The sequence below is a fragment of the Nothoprocta perdicaria genome, unplaced genomic scaffold, assembly GCF_003342845.1.
Source record: "Nothoprocta perdicaria isolate Ctin4 unplaced genomic scaffold, notPer1 scaffold_122, whole genome shotgun sequence".
NCBI lineage: Eukaryota > Metazoa > Chordata > Aves > Tinamiformes > Tinamidae > Nothoprocta > Nothoprocta perdicaria.
Genome location: NW_020454339.1, coordinates 518,874 through 533,005, shown reverse-complemented (window position 1 = coordinate 533,005; position 14,132 = coordinate 518,874).

Here is a 14,132-nt window from a genome sequence, read left to right as displayed (position 1 = left end):
GTCCTTCAGAAATAGTTTTGCTTCTGCTCAAAGACAGTAAATGTGAAAGGAGAAGACTTTCTCTGACAGTAGCTTTCTCAAACACTAAATGCAAAACAAGTATGAAATTTGTGTTGTTATTTTCATTCCATTATCCTAGTCCTGTTAATGTTTATAAATTATGTATTTTTAGAGAACTTCTAGAAACAGTCCCTTCACAAAGTTCCACTGTGGTAATTTTTTGTAAAAGACACAACCAGGGAGGGCATGCTCATATTATAAAAAATGACTGTTCTTCATTTGCATGAGGGAACCAACATCTACATCTCTGGAGATTTTCTAAGCACCAGAATAAGGAGCAATTAAAGAGGGAAGCCAGTGGCATCTCTACTATGCCACTGTGCATGAAGTAAATCAATATTTGCTAGACTAGAAAGAAGGAGCGAAATGGAATCCACAGCCAAGGAAAGAGGCATTCTTGGGTTTTCAGTTTCTGTTCCCAGAAAGATATATATGCACATTCATCATTTACTATATAAAATATAAGATGTGTCAAGCTACTGAAGTATTTCGGAGGGGAAGGCTCAAAACCCACATTTATCCATTCCCTTTGGGACACTCTGACCACAAGTACACTGTATCTGTGATCAAATGCTAAAGTAACTGTGAGTGAAGGAGGGAATGCATCGTTTGCTAGTTTTCAGTCAGGAAAGTGCTTGGCCACCTGCACGGAAAAGCTAGGAGATGGGAATATGAACACTGGGGGTAAGGAGAAATTTGAGTGCCCGTCGAGTGCCGACCAAGTGATCTAAACTGCAGATTGCCTTGTAGAAGAAAGACGTGAGCTTGCCCTGAAATAAAATGTTGGGTTTTCTTTTGCTCTCTGGAAGAAAGCTTGCAGGTGGAGAGATGACACGTGGTAACTCTAGTTTTCCAAACCTTTAGCCCACTGGAGCAATACATCCCTTATGCTTATGCAGACACTGTGCTGCCTTTCACACTTGGTATCTTGCCTAGCTCCTAATACCTTTAATCTCAAAGACATTCACAGGCACATCTGAGCAGCTAGCTAGCAGTCCACAGACCAAATCACAGAATGGTTAAGGTTGGAAGGGACCTCTAGAGATCATCTAGTCCAAACCCCCTRCTCAAGCAGGGACACAGGGTGCCATCCAGGCAGGTTTGGAAGACCTCCAAAGAAGGAGACTCCACAATCTCCCTGGGCAGCCTGTTCCAGGGCTCTGTCACTCTCACAGGAAAGAAGTTCCTCCTCACTTGGAGATGGAACCTCCTGTGTTTCAACTTATACCCATTATCCCTTGTCCTGTCACTGGTCACTACTGAGAAGAGTTTGGCCACCTCCTCCCTACATTCTCCCCTCAGGTACATATTAATCACATCCCCTTTCAGACTTCTCCAGGCTGAACAGGCCCAGCTGGCTTAGTCTTTTCTCATAAGATAGATGGTCATCTTATCATCTTTGTTGCCCTCCACTGGACTCTCTCSAGAAGCTCCACGTCCCTCTTATACTGGGGAGCCCAGAACTGCACACAGTACTCCAGGTGCAGCCTCACCAGAGCTGAGGAGAGGGGCAGGATCCCCTCCCTTGACCTGCTGGCAACATCCTCCTGATGCAGGCCAGGATCCCAGTGGCCTTCTTGGCCCCGAGGGCACACTGCTCACTCATGGTTAACTTGGTGTCAGCCAGGACTCCAAGGTCCCTCTCTGTGGAGCTGCTTTCCAGCAGGTCAACCCCTCATCTGTACTGATGCCTGGAGTTATTCCTCCCCAGGTGTAGGATCCTGCTCTTGTCCTTGTTGAACCTCATGAGGTTCCTCTCTGCCCAATTCTCCAGCCTGTCCAGGTCCCTCTGGATRGCARCACAGCCCTGCGGAGTGTCGGCCACTCCACCCAGCTTGGTGTCATCTGCAAACTTGCTCAGGGTGCACTCCGTGCCCTTGTCCAGGTCATTGATGAACAAGCTGAACAACACTGAGCCCCATACTGACCCCTGGGGAACACCAAAGCAGGGCAAGCTTTTGCTCTGAGAGAAAAGCAAAGGTCTCTGGTTAGCTCCGTCTCTCTTACGTACCATTTTGTGGCTTTTTAAAAATGTCCTTCACAATTTAAGAATGAGAAAATGGACCAAAAGAGACCTAGGACTAAGACGGCCTGTTGAATCTCACTCACTCATTTGCTCTGACACATCTCAGGCAGACCTCATGTTCCACACTRTAACACCCCAGGGCTTCGAAATCACCTCGTCATCCAAATAAAAGGAAGCGCAAATCAATATGTTTTGTACTGGTATCTGCAAGTCTGATTATCATTTGATACAGTGATCTGGCGAACAACTGCTTGCTGATTCAGCCAAGAAGTCTGCTGTCCTGTGAAATGTTAGGGAAACGTTGTCCTGCTACTTCAGGTTAAAAATCACATATATCACCACAGATGTCTTACCAGAGGTTTSATACTTAAATTATGATCATCTGTTGGGAAAGAAGGGAAAATAAAATGCAGGGAACAATGAATAAAACCAGTCTAGCTACATGTGCTCCTCCATGTCCTTCCTTTTGTAATAAGAAAACTTTACTGTGTCTGTGCCTGCCTTTGCCTCTGCAGAATTGCTACCACATACCAGGGGTTAAACAGTCTGAAACAAAAGGCAGCGAGCATAGAGGAGGCCTAGAATCGTGTTGATTGGGTCACTATGTATAAATTGTGTTAAGAAAATCTGTCTTGTTCACTATTTTATCCAAACTACCTACCCTGTGACTCTAAGCTGAGAACTACTCTAAAACTGTGCAAATAGCACAGTCTAAAGGGGGGGCACAGAGCAGTKTCTATAACCCAGCAGCTGGCAGTGAACCTACTAAGATGGCCCAAACAAAGGAAAAACAACTCACAGATGTAAAATCAGCCATAACAAGAGAAGAAGAGGGAAAGAGGAAAGGGGGAARGAGGRAAAAATGCTAACCACTTATAARGTAGGAAGACAACAGATCATCTTTCTTACCTTTACCTTATTTACCTTATTACCTTTCTTACCATTACCTTATAAGGTAAATGGTAGCTAAATGGTAGCTAGAGATTTGTGCTAGGAAAGTTTGCTGGCATGACTTTGAGCAGCYTTCCCCATGCCAATGGCCTTTTTGCTCTCATAGGTCATTTTTATCTGGTTCTTTCCTCATGAAAGATGCAAACTGTCTTCGAATGATGACGATTGCTCCAGAATCCCCTCCATTCATGTTAATGTGCAGGATACGACCCAGACCTTCAGATCAGGAGCAGGACTCTCTTTGTCCAGAGGACTCATTAGTGTCCTTAACCTTTCTTCTCGTTCTTCATCAGAACCTTGGCCTTGCTGTGGCCTTAAGCCTGCCATATTCATAGTGCAGTCACCTGGGAWGGGCTCAGTCTAGTTTGGATGTTCCCGGTTATGCGTGGGTGGTTTTTATTAGTGGAGATCTTGGATCTGTGTGTCTCCCAAGCCAACATGGGAGCATATCATATCAGCCTCGGAAAACACTGTCCTAGTGGCCCTAGGCTGAGGCCTGACTTGAGCTCTTGCATAGCTGCATAACTCTGTCATATTTTTTGTTGAGTATGAGTGATTTGCATTGTTTGGTATGGGCACATTCGCATTTGGTTGGATGTTGAGCAGAGGGGATTATGAAGAGAAGTTCTTCTTTGCTGGCCCAGAAGGCCCAGTGAGATGGGAAAAGTATAGGTCTGAATCTGTGTGGAAAGGCTGAGAACTGAAGGTCTAAGACGAGTTATGAAAAATCTAGTCACACAAGCTGGTCAAGACCATCATGAACATAGAATTCTAGATCCAGCAGAACAGATAAAACATCCAAGTTACATGACAAATAATATTTTTACATCTAACATAATATTTTTACATCTAACCTGATAGGGTCTGTTTACACTGTATCAGAAATTTGGCTGAAGTAGTTGCAACATTTTTAACTAAACCTCATATTGTTTGCAACTGTTTTTGCTCTTCAAAGAATCATAGAATGCTTAAGGTTGGAAGGGACCTCAGAGGTCGTCTAATCCAACCTCCCTGCTCAYGCAGGGTCACCTAGAGCATGTGGCACAGGGCTTGCATTTGACTATACTGCAAAACTCATAATATTGGATGAGAAGCTTGTTTATTTATTTATTTGATTTGTTCTTGCAGTTTTCCAAAAAGTGGAGAGTTTTCATAAAAGCAGATACTTCCATAATGGAGAAAATATGCCCTGGTGACTAAGGAAAATATTATTTTTTAGAAAAGTATGTCTGTATATATAGTCATATATGKCCAGTATGATTCAATGGACTTATAAAAATAAATGGGCCACTGTGGTAGGTTGGACTCCACAGGCACAACTAGTGAAGGTCTGTGCTGTGAACGAATTCGTTGAGAGCTTAGCCTGCACACAYGAGCTTGGGAATGTAGCCATGTAGGTAATTCAGAAGTCTCAAATGTTAGACTGCAGTTTGAAAGAAATCCCAGTTTTGAATCCCTAATTTTGAACTTAGGCACCTGAAGGTGAAAGGAGGATTTTCTATCACTAGTTCTTCTTGTGGGGCTGCATGGGGAGGTTAGTGGTGACAAATACTATAACAGCTGTCAAAAAATCCCAGGTTATTGTGATTTCATGGACTGGCAGAAGGAGGATGGTTAGATGTGGACTGTTCTTACATATTCCTGCCTCTCAAAATAAACCRCGTGACTTGGTGAGTTAAGTAACACATTTCTTTCTTCTGGATTCTTTATCAACACAGTTATAGATGGAAAAATATCAAAAATGAGGAAAACGATACAATCCAAGTCTTAAAGAATTGAGTTAATGTTGTAGTAAAACCTCCCATATACGTGATACTAGACATAAAAGTACAGTCAGCTATACTGTTAACTGAACGCAGGACAGAAAAATGCTAAGAATGTACAATGTGGTGAGGACAACATTGCAGCAGCAGCCTTGACACGTCCTGACTTTCTGATGCTCATGGGGCAATACAAACATTGCTATCGTTTTGGGGACTGAGCTGGGTATTTTTTAACACCCATGAAGCCTTCACTGCAAGTGAGGTTGCAGTTGAAATGCAGCAGGCACACCCTCCCTATCATAACTCTCGTTAGACTGGATAAATACGGTAGGGAAGACCCAACTGCACGGGCAAACCAACCTGCTGAGGACACCAAGAATTGGTTTCTTCATGTGTACTGATTCCTGCAGTGCAGCATCCTCACTGGCATGGGTAGCTRGATCAGGTGGATCCTATGCCAAGGTCAGACCTCTGTACGTTTTGTGGAGTGCATCCTTAGCTCTAGGGTCTAGCTTCTTAGCTTCAGATTTTCCAAGCACTGTTCATACAGAGCTATGTACTTGAATTATTTACTGGTAGATTGGGTGGATCTAAAGAAGAGTCACAAGGTTTCTGCCTGGCATAGCCTGGTGGATGTATCTGAAGGGTCTTGTGGAACCATCCCGAAAGGCAAACCAATGGGTGGAACCTCAGGACAAATGTAACAGCTACAGTTTTTAGCTTGATAGACCAGGTCTTTCAACAACATCAAGACACACAAGCCACCTATAGTGCTTTGGACAACTATACTCTGTAATTCYTTTTAATACCATTTTAGACCAATCTAGCAATAATAAACTGATTCTTAAGGTTTCTGGCAGGCTGCCCCAGTATGAGAAGCATTCTCTCCCTCATTTAAACTAATGATTTTTCAGCCAGACTACTCATCTAGCTCTTGGGGGTTTGGACTGCGGTGACTTCTTGCTCTCAGCCATCCCCACATCACATTATTTATTTGTGGCATTAAGAGCTCCTGTGTAAATTCCAGTTTGGAGTCTTTGTCAGATTGATAGCAAGAGCTATATTGTGCCCATTGCCCCAGTGGCAAGGCTGCTTCAGTGTCACTTAGTAAATCATAGTTTCAAGCACAAGAGAAAAAATATAAGTATGTTGGAAATTTAAAATTGGATCTTTTCTGTTGTTCTTCTCTTGTCACAAATAAACCAAAAAGAAAAGAAAGAAGCCTGTGGTACTAGAAGTCTCTGGATTGTTATAACTACTAACCAAAACCTCCGATAAGCTGCCAAAGTGACTACTTTCCTCAGGCTTATTATTGCATTTCTGTTTCTCTCGTTTAACTCCTCAATAGTAACATTTCCATGCAAGCAACACAATGTGCCTAAAATGTCTTGTCTTCCATTAAAGTGAGAAYGGAATTGCTTGAGGAGGACACTGTGTATTTCTTTTCCCTGCTATGTGTGCAGCTCTGCAAAACCAGAACCGTTTCCTCCTGGCAGACCAGAGGGATCCTAATGAGCCATGGCACAGAAAGCACAGATGAAGCTGAGACAAACACCAGAGCCTGTCACCTCTTTCCTGCCACACAGAGCTTAATCCAGCTCTTACCTCCTTGCTATTACCACTAACCAAAGCCAACAGATACTTTSAAGCTGCATTCCAGAAAGCACAACCAGCTAACTAGATCCTCACATGGACACAAATTCAACATTTCTCCTCATATTCATGGCTATCAATGTTTTTTTGCCTTGTTCATATCCCCATTCTAATTTCCCCCTAACTTTGCCTTATGCTTTTGTTTTTTTCTTGTCTAACGGATTCTTTTATCTCTTTTGCCATAATGGACTTTATACTGTTGCACACTGTCCTTGTCCAGTCCTCATCCAGGCTTCTCCTTCCCTTTCCATATCCTGCTTCTTCAGCAATCTCCTTCAAACACTGTTCCATAGTGAAGGGCTTCCTCTGTGATGTTCCTCAGTGCCCTTTATCTTTACTACCTTGTATTTCCACATCAGAAATTCCTCAGTGCAAGAATCACAGACCTGAAGAACTTGCTGTGGGGCAAATAGTGCATCTCTCACTGCTGGGGCTGTGGGACCAGTGATTTTGAACTAATGTAACTTGTCCAAGTACATGGATACTCATTATTAAATATATGAATTTTATCAGTTGATGGATATCTCTTTATTTCCTACTTTTCTTATTTACTTAAAATGAACACAGTGGGATACTRAAATATGAGAGTTTGAACACAGAATCACAGAATGTTCAAGGTTGGAAGGGACCTCTAGAGATCATCTAGTCCAACCTTCCTGTTCCARCAGGGACACCCTGAGCATGGGGCACAGGGGCACAAACCCACAAATCCAGGCGGGTTTGAAGACCTCCAGAGAAGGAGACTCCACAGCCTCCCTGGGCAGCCTGTKCCASKGCTCTGTCACCCTCACARTAAAGAAGTTCCTCCTCACCTGGAGATGGAACACACACACAATGAGTATGTCCTTCTGTCTCCTTTTGCATATATGTTAAGCAAAGTCCTCCTGAGCTTAGCTCTATGGTAAAGCACATATATGGTAGCCCATTAAAAATGTTGAGTATAATTAAACTTTTTTTTCCCCCCAGCAATTTGTATTTGTAATACTTTATCAACCCTAGCTTTCAGTTCTGCTGACTTCTAATGGGTCTTTTTGGGGATTTTTTTTTTCCAAGCTGGTTTTGGTGGTGAGTGGGAGTGAARAAAGAAATCCAATAAGCCTGAAGGCAATTGCTCTACTGGCAGTGTGCTTTGCTTTTCATTTTTAATTTGCATGAGGGCCCTCCAAGTAATACAAGCTCTCCTTTTTTACAGAATTGACAGATAAATTATATAACAAGATACATTATGATAGTTTTTAGGGGGAGGGGATGAGCATTAAAGTGAAGTGAAAATTGAAAGCTTATTTGGTATCAGGGGTATTCCTTGATCATACTATTAAATAAAACACCTTTTTAGATGTTCCTAAGGCACTTTGCAAAAAGCAYTTTGCAAAATACAGCCAAGATTTAAAATGACATGGCTCTCTAAACTTGATTCCTTAATCTATAGTTGKACATCCCAACAACTACTCAATAATCAAAAACGGTTTGACCTCCCATAAATCCAATTACCTTTGGCAAAGGGAACTCCAAATGAGTTAGCTTTCAAAATGGAAACTCTGGATTCTMAGGTTTGAAGGTTGAATTTGGACTAGAAACCAACATGGAACTGTGTTAAAAGGCAGAATGGATGGGGGTCCTTCTAGACCCCCATCCCCTACAAGCTAGTAAGCTTCTAGCTTACTTTCAAACTCCTATAGCCACATAGAGGTTCTCTGATATTTCCCCGCTCTTAGTAACAAATCAGTGAAACAACATATTGGACCACATTCTTTCTACTGGTTCCCAATAAATATTTTCGAATCTGGGARGCTGTCTTCCTTTGGTGATTTTAACCTTCATCAGGGAGAACTTATAAGGCAGTRTGAAGTGATAAAGAAGAGAAATTGCTTGCAACAAATAAACGTTCCCAACACGGGTATAAAGAAATATCACCTTTTCTAGATTGTTGTCTTGAATAGCTGCTTYCACATACTAACAATAAACTGAAACATGCTTAGACTTTTCTACTCTTGGTACCAGAATTTCCCATCACAGACAGCTAAGCATATCCTGGTCCTGTAATTAGTTTTGAGGAAACAAACTCACCACAATCAAATTCGTGAGAGTTCCTTATTACTATTATTCCTTAAGCTATGGAATAGGTTGTATCACCTGTATCACCAAAAATGCCCTGGCCAGAACCTGTTTCTAAAGATATGGGTGGAGCTGACTCAAGGAAGATGCTGAGGTGTAACTTACTGCCTTGCCTAGGATGCTGAGACAGCATTTATTTCAAGAGGATGTGAGTATCTTTTGACAGCTGTAATTCACTGATTTTTGCTCTTTGTAAAGCATTAATCATTCTTAGATGCAACAAAAATATTCACCATGAAGTTTGTGGGTTTGAATTTTTATATATTTAAATTACATTTTATTCAACCAGAACTGCATTATACAGGTAAAGAAGGRAGTCATTTACAGCTGGTCATCTTGGTCTTCAGGTACAGTAATGAATTAATTTCACAGTTCTGCCCCTGTTATCTATTCTTATCATTTCTAAGGATACTGAATTCATGAATCCCTCTACATGAAGTGTATGTGCACATCCTGGACAGTTCACTGSAAGTCTGTAATTGCTACAAATCTACTTAGCTGATAAACGTAATTGTAGAATTTTTGGGGGGCAGTAGTTCTTGCTCCAGACAGCTCAAGGCCTAGAACAATTCCTTCAATTACTTTTTTTTTTTTWWAAACCATTTGGAAGCTTTTAATAGCACTGCAATTGAACCTGTGTTGAGCCATCCTGTCATTGCCATTAAAGACTGTGATTGTTCATACAACACAGACACTTGTTGAAGGCCACCAGCATCATCACATCATCTCATCACATTAAATTCAGACTGAGGCAGTCAGGCTTAATCAATATGTCAGAAGATGCAGTATCTCTAGGAGATAATTCTTATTTCCCCCCYGAAAAAGCAAAAAATTGGTTCTGAGAAACCTACCTAACATGCTGGCAGCAAACGTTCCTCAACAACTACCATGAACTTGGCAAAGACATTTCCACCATCCATTAGAGAAAGCAATCAGTCTCCACGTGGATTTAAAGCATTTAGATTTGTTAACTTGCTGCTTTTCCAGTTATAYATTCAAGAACATTCAAGATAAAAGTTTCATGGCTTATTTGTGCCTTTACAAGGTTATTTTTTGCTATTTGTACTGTGCTCATAGGGTACAAGCTCTTTCAGCCAGCCTCATCTCCTTCCCGATAGTGCTTGAAATTTTCTCCACCATCCTCAGAATCAGCTACACACAAAAAGCTAAAAAAGTCCCCGATTCCTTGTGTAGGAATCCCAGCAACTGAGAATTTGCAAATGAATTGCTATTGCTCCTGATATAAGCATGTCACACCAATCAATGTTACACTCTCCTTTTCTGTTTTTTGTGTTAAACTGTGAAATCCCTGGAGCAGAGCCGCACAGAAGCCCCACTGTGCAGCCTCAGACATACAGAAATCAGTGCTAGCCTTTGCACATGGCCTTTGCTGCTCTACCTGCAGCACCCAAATGCTTTTCCAGTTTGCAACATCAACATATTCAAATTACAACAGAAAATGCATATAGTTCACCTAAAGCATGTATACTATATAGACAGAATATATATAAAGCATGTACAGCAATAGTATGTCAGTTTATTACAAGACAAGAAAACTCATGTCAAAACCTTTGTTTATTGACCTTTGATCTGTTATTTTCATTACATATTAGAGGAAAGTATAATTTTCTTCRCAAGAGCACAGCCCATTCAGAAGCGCAAAATACAGCAACAACCTGCCCTGCAGGATCAGGCATCTATGTTGCTGAGCTCCTAGGGTGATTTTGTCTATCCCTTTACTTACGTAATGTACAGTTCAAAGGCATCTGATTTGCTTTTCTCTTGGATATTAATTATGGAACATTTAACTCAAAGTTAGTTGCAGGAAAGGATCATAACTCAGGTCACAAAATTCCCACACCATTCCCCAATGGGTTTTGTAGATTTACTGCACAAATGCCATGAGAAAGAATCAAGAACTGAGAAGACATTTAGTGAAACTATCACAAATTTTATCAAGAAAATYGACTAAGAGATGCTTTGCATATGCCATAGCACACCTCTCTTGGGAAGAGACATTTTAATATCCCTAGAACCCCAATTTTATATATTACAAGTATTTAAAGACAGAGAGCTACAATCCTTAAGYTTCTGTAAGTGAGGGAGAATTATTTGGACCAGAAACCATTTGAACTGCTCAACAAATTTTTCTGGAAAATCGACTTTGTTTTAAACAAATCCTTATATGAGGCAAAAACAAACATCCCCATCTTTTTCTTTTATACTCTGCCACTCTTCCTTCCTACCCCCTAAAGGTAAAGGCTGCCTTAAAATGTTGTTCTCTCCCCTTTGCGAGTGGTCACTATGAATGTTTCTGTGAAAGCCAAGCCAGAGCCATGGACACAAACTTGATCTTTATCTCCATGTAATCTTTCATCTCTGACGAGATGAACTATGCTTGGRTATTTATGAAGTACTTCTGCCTTCAAGATTTCTTACGCTTAATCATTGGAGATGCTGATGGGATTCATAATGGCCGGGCTTGAAGTATGTTCCATGCAGGGTCCAGCTGTGTCAGCACTCAGGCTCCAAGCAGCTTCATCCTTGGGCTGACAGGATCTGTTTCATCTTGTGCCTTTTGCCCTCTCACATGGACAAAACCAGCAGGGGATTCAACAGTGACTGGGTCGGTGAAGGATGCGCAGGGCAGTGTCATCTTATGGGTGCCCTGGAAGCTCCCTGTCACCCCAAACCCGCCCTTCTGCGCAAGACAGAGCGGTCTAAGAGGAAGAACCACCTCATCTGAGGCTGTGAAATGGCAGATGGGCTCCAGCAGCACCACACACCTTCCCTGCCAAAGCCCGCTGTGCGGGAACACCCGGTGAAAGGACAAAGTAAAAAAACTTTCTGAAACTCAAAATTTAGACATTAGGAACACTACTTACAATATGCTCACTCACAGGTACCCAAGATGATGGTACCATTAATGAACATGGCTTGCAATGAATTTCTCATCCTTTCTAATTATTTCTGTTTTAGCGAACTGACAAGCAACTATCTCTTCTGGAAAATGGTAGGARAGCCCTGTATTCTGAAACCTGTTGCATTTAAAGCAAATGGCTCCAGGGATCACTGTAGTGAGAATCTTAATGCCAGTGGAAGAACAACGCTCACAAATCTGTAGAAGCTGCACAACTACAGGGACTTGAATAACACTTTGAGCATCCCAGAAAAAACAACCATTTAACTAAATACGAGCGTTCTCTAAATGGTTTTAAAACTTGCAATAACAAAATGAAACTATCAACAAACCGAAAATAAACAAACCCCTCCACCCATCCAAGCCTCAATGCTGATGTTCCCCACACATCTCATGCAAACTGCCAAGGACATCACCATCCTCACACAGTTCTATTTTTCCTGTGCACCTGACAGATGAAAGGCCAGAAGCACGAAATAAAAGCTTACAAGAGGTGATTATAAAATTCAGTGAAGATTTTAAGTGAATTCTTCCTGTCAAAAAGAGAGCTGCATGTGGGTCCTTTCCCTGCTGTTTACTATAAACATTCCAATTTTATCTCATTTAAAAATTCTTTAATTATTACACAACAGTATTTGTGATTGTGTAATAACCATATTCCCTATTTGATAGCACAATCCAGACTCTCATAAAGCCCCTATTCTGGGGTGTGATGACATTTAACACATCTACGATTCACGATTTAATCCTCCTCAAGAGGAAAAAAAAGAGTCAAGAAACATGAAACTCTGAATAGAGCAGAGAACGTCCAGCCTTTGAAGGCCTCTCTCCAAAGTGGCTCCGGGCAGGAAGCAGCCCTGTGCCTAAGCCAGGGGCACCCTTGTGCTGCTGGGCACTTACACAGGCTTCTTGGGCAGCACAGTTCACCTCGAACTGCTTCCCCCACCACCTTCTGAATTCCATCCATGAGGGAAGAGCAAGTGTTGACAAGCACGGGGTGAAAGGAGCCAGCGAGCACAAATATATAAATGTAACAGTGTTTATTGGAGCTCGATCAGCTCTCTGAAGGCACAAACAATTGCATAGTCAGTACAGGGAGCTGCACAAAAGTTGTGTGTGACATAGGAGGAGATGAACAACTGACCAGTCACTGGAGACAGGAGGAAGCAATGAGTCTGAAAGAAAATTTCTCATAGATACTGAACAGGCTTACAAAACATGCCAGTAACTGCAGAAAGCAGGACTTCACCAGGAAGAAAGAGCTTTAAGGAAACTATAATGAAAATCCTGCACCCCATATCTACTTGTAACTGTTTTTCATTCGTTTATTAACTGTAATTATTCTACAGCCCCAGGTATTCTACAACATCTGAGCAACTCGTCCCAGCACTCGGACAACTTTCATGACAAATAAAATTACCCCCTGCTAAATCTAATGAGATTTCCCTCCTGTTGCACTTTATGCCAATTGCCTCCCATTCTGTTCCACGTGTCTTCAAGAACAGTCTGGCTCCGTGTTCTCCTCACTCTTCCCCGAGGAACTGAAGGCAGCAGCAAGCTCTGCTGCCCTCAGCCTCCTCGTCAGGCCGAGCAGMGTTGTGTCAAGCAGCAGCTCTGCTGCCTTCCCTTGGATGCCCCAGCTGCCCTTGGATCATCACAGTGCCCATCCACAGGGGCTGCTCTGGGGCATCAGTGCTCRACATGGACCAGGAAGCCCCAAACTGGGCACAGTACCTCAGATGGGGACTCACAAGGTCTGAGAGTGACTTGTGAGTGACTTATCACTTCCACAAACCTGCTCCATCCACTGCTAACACAACCCAGGGCATGGTTGGCCTTCAATGACATAGGGCACGTTGTTAACTTGCCCCACCATCCACCAGGACCATGAAGTCTTTCCTGCAAAGCTACTTCCCATCCACCTAACTCCCTGCCTATGGAATTACACAGGGTTAGTTATTCCRTGCCAGATGCAGTACTTTCCACTTGGCTCAAAAGGTTCCTGGCAGCCAGTTTCTCCAGGTTGCTGTGACCTCCCTCAGTTTGTCTGCCCTCACACAGAGGGGCTGTGATGCATCTCTTGTCACTTCACTACACAGCACAAAGCTGTCACATGGGTCACTGAAGCAGCTTCTGGGAGAGTTTGAGGAGTTGGTCACAGAAGGGCCATGTGTGCCCAATCCTGAGCATTCAGCTGTCATGTATGCACTGTCCTCTGTGCACTGTAAGCACCCAAATACTGCCATTCTTCCTTGAGAAGGTCTGCAGTTATTAGCATGGCTCCTCTATAACRTATGCAAACTGGTAATTTCTTGTAAAGAAGCATTAAAAAAAGCAAGCAACTTCAAAGTAGTCAAAGTTAAAATGGAATTTAAGTATACTAAATATATAATGCTAAAAAAATTCTGCATAAAAGCCTATCTACCAGGACACTTCACCTTATCTGACAAATATTTAGACCAAATCAGTTATTTAATCATCTTCACTCAGACGCTGCAATGTTGTTCTGGTATGATAAACATGCCATGATAGAGAAATAGCAAGAGCAGAAAACACCTCCAGCCAGAATTGGCACCAAATGCCAGCCAAGAAAACATTTGAGTCATAAGGCAGAAGGATTCTCCTCCTCTTCCTCACATGCAAA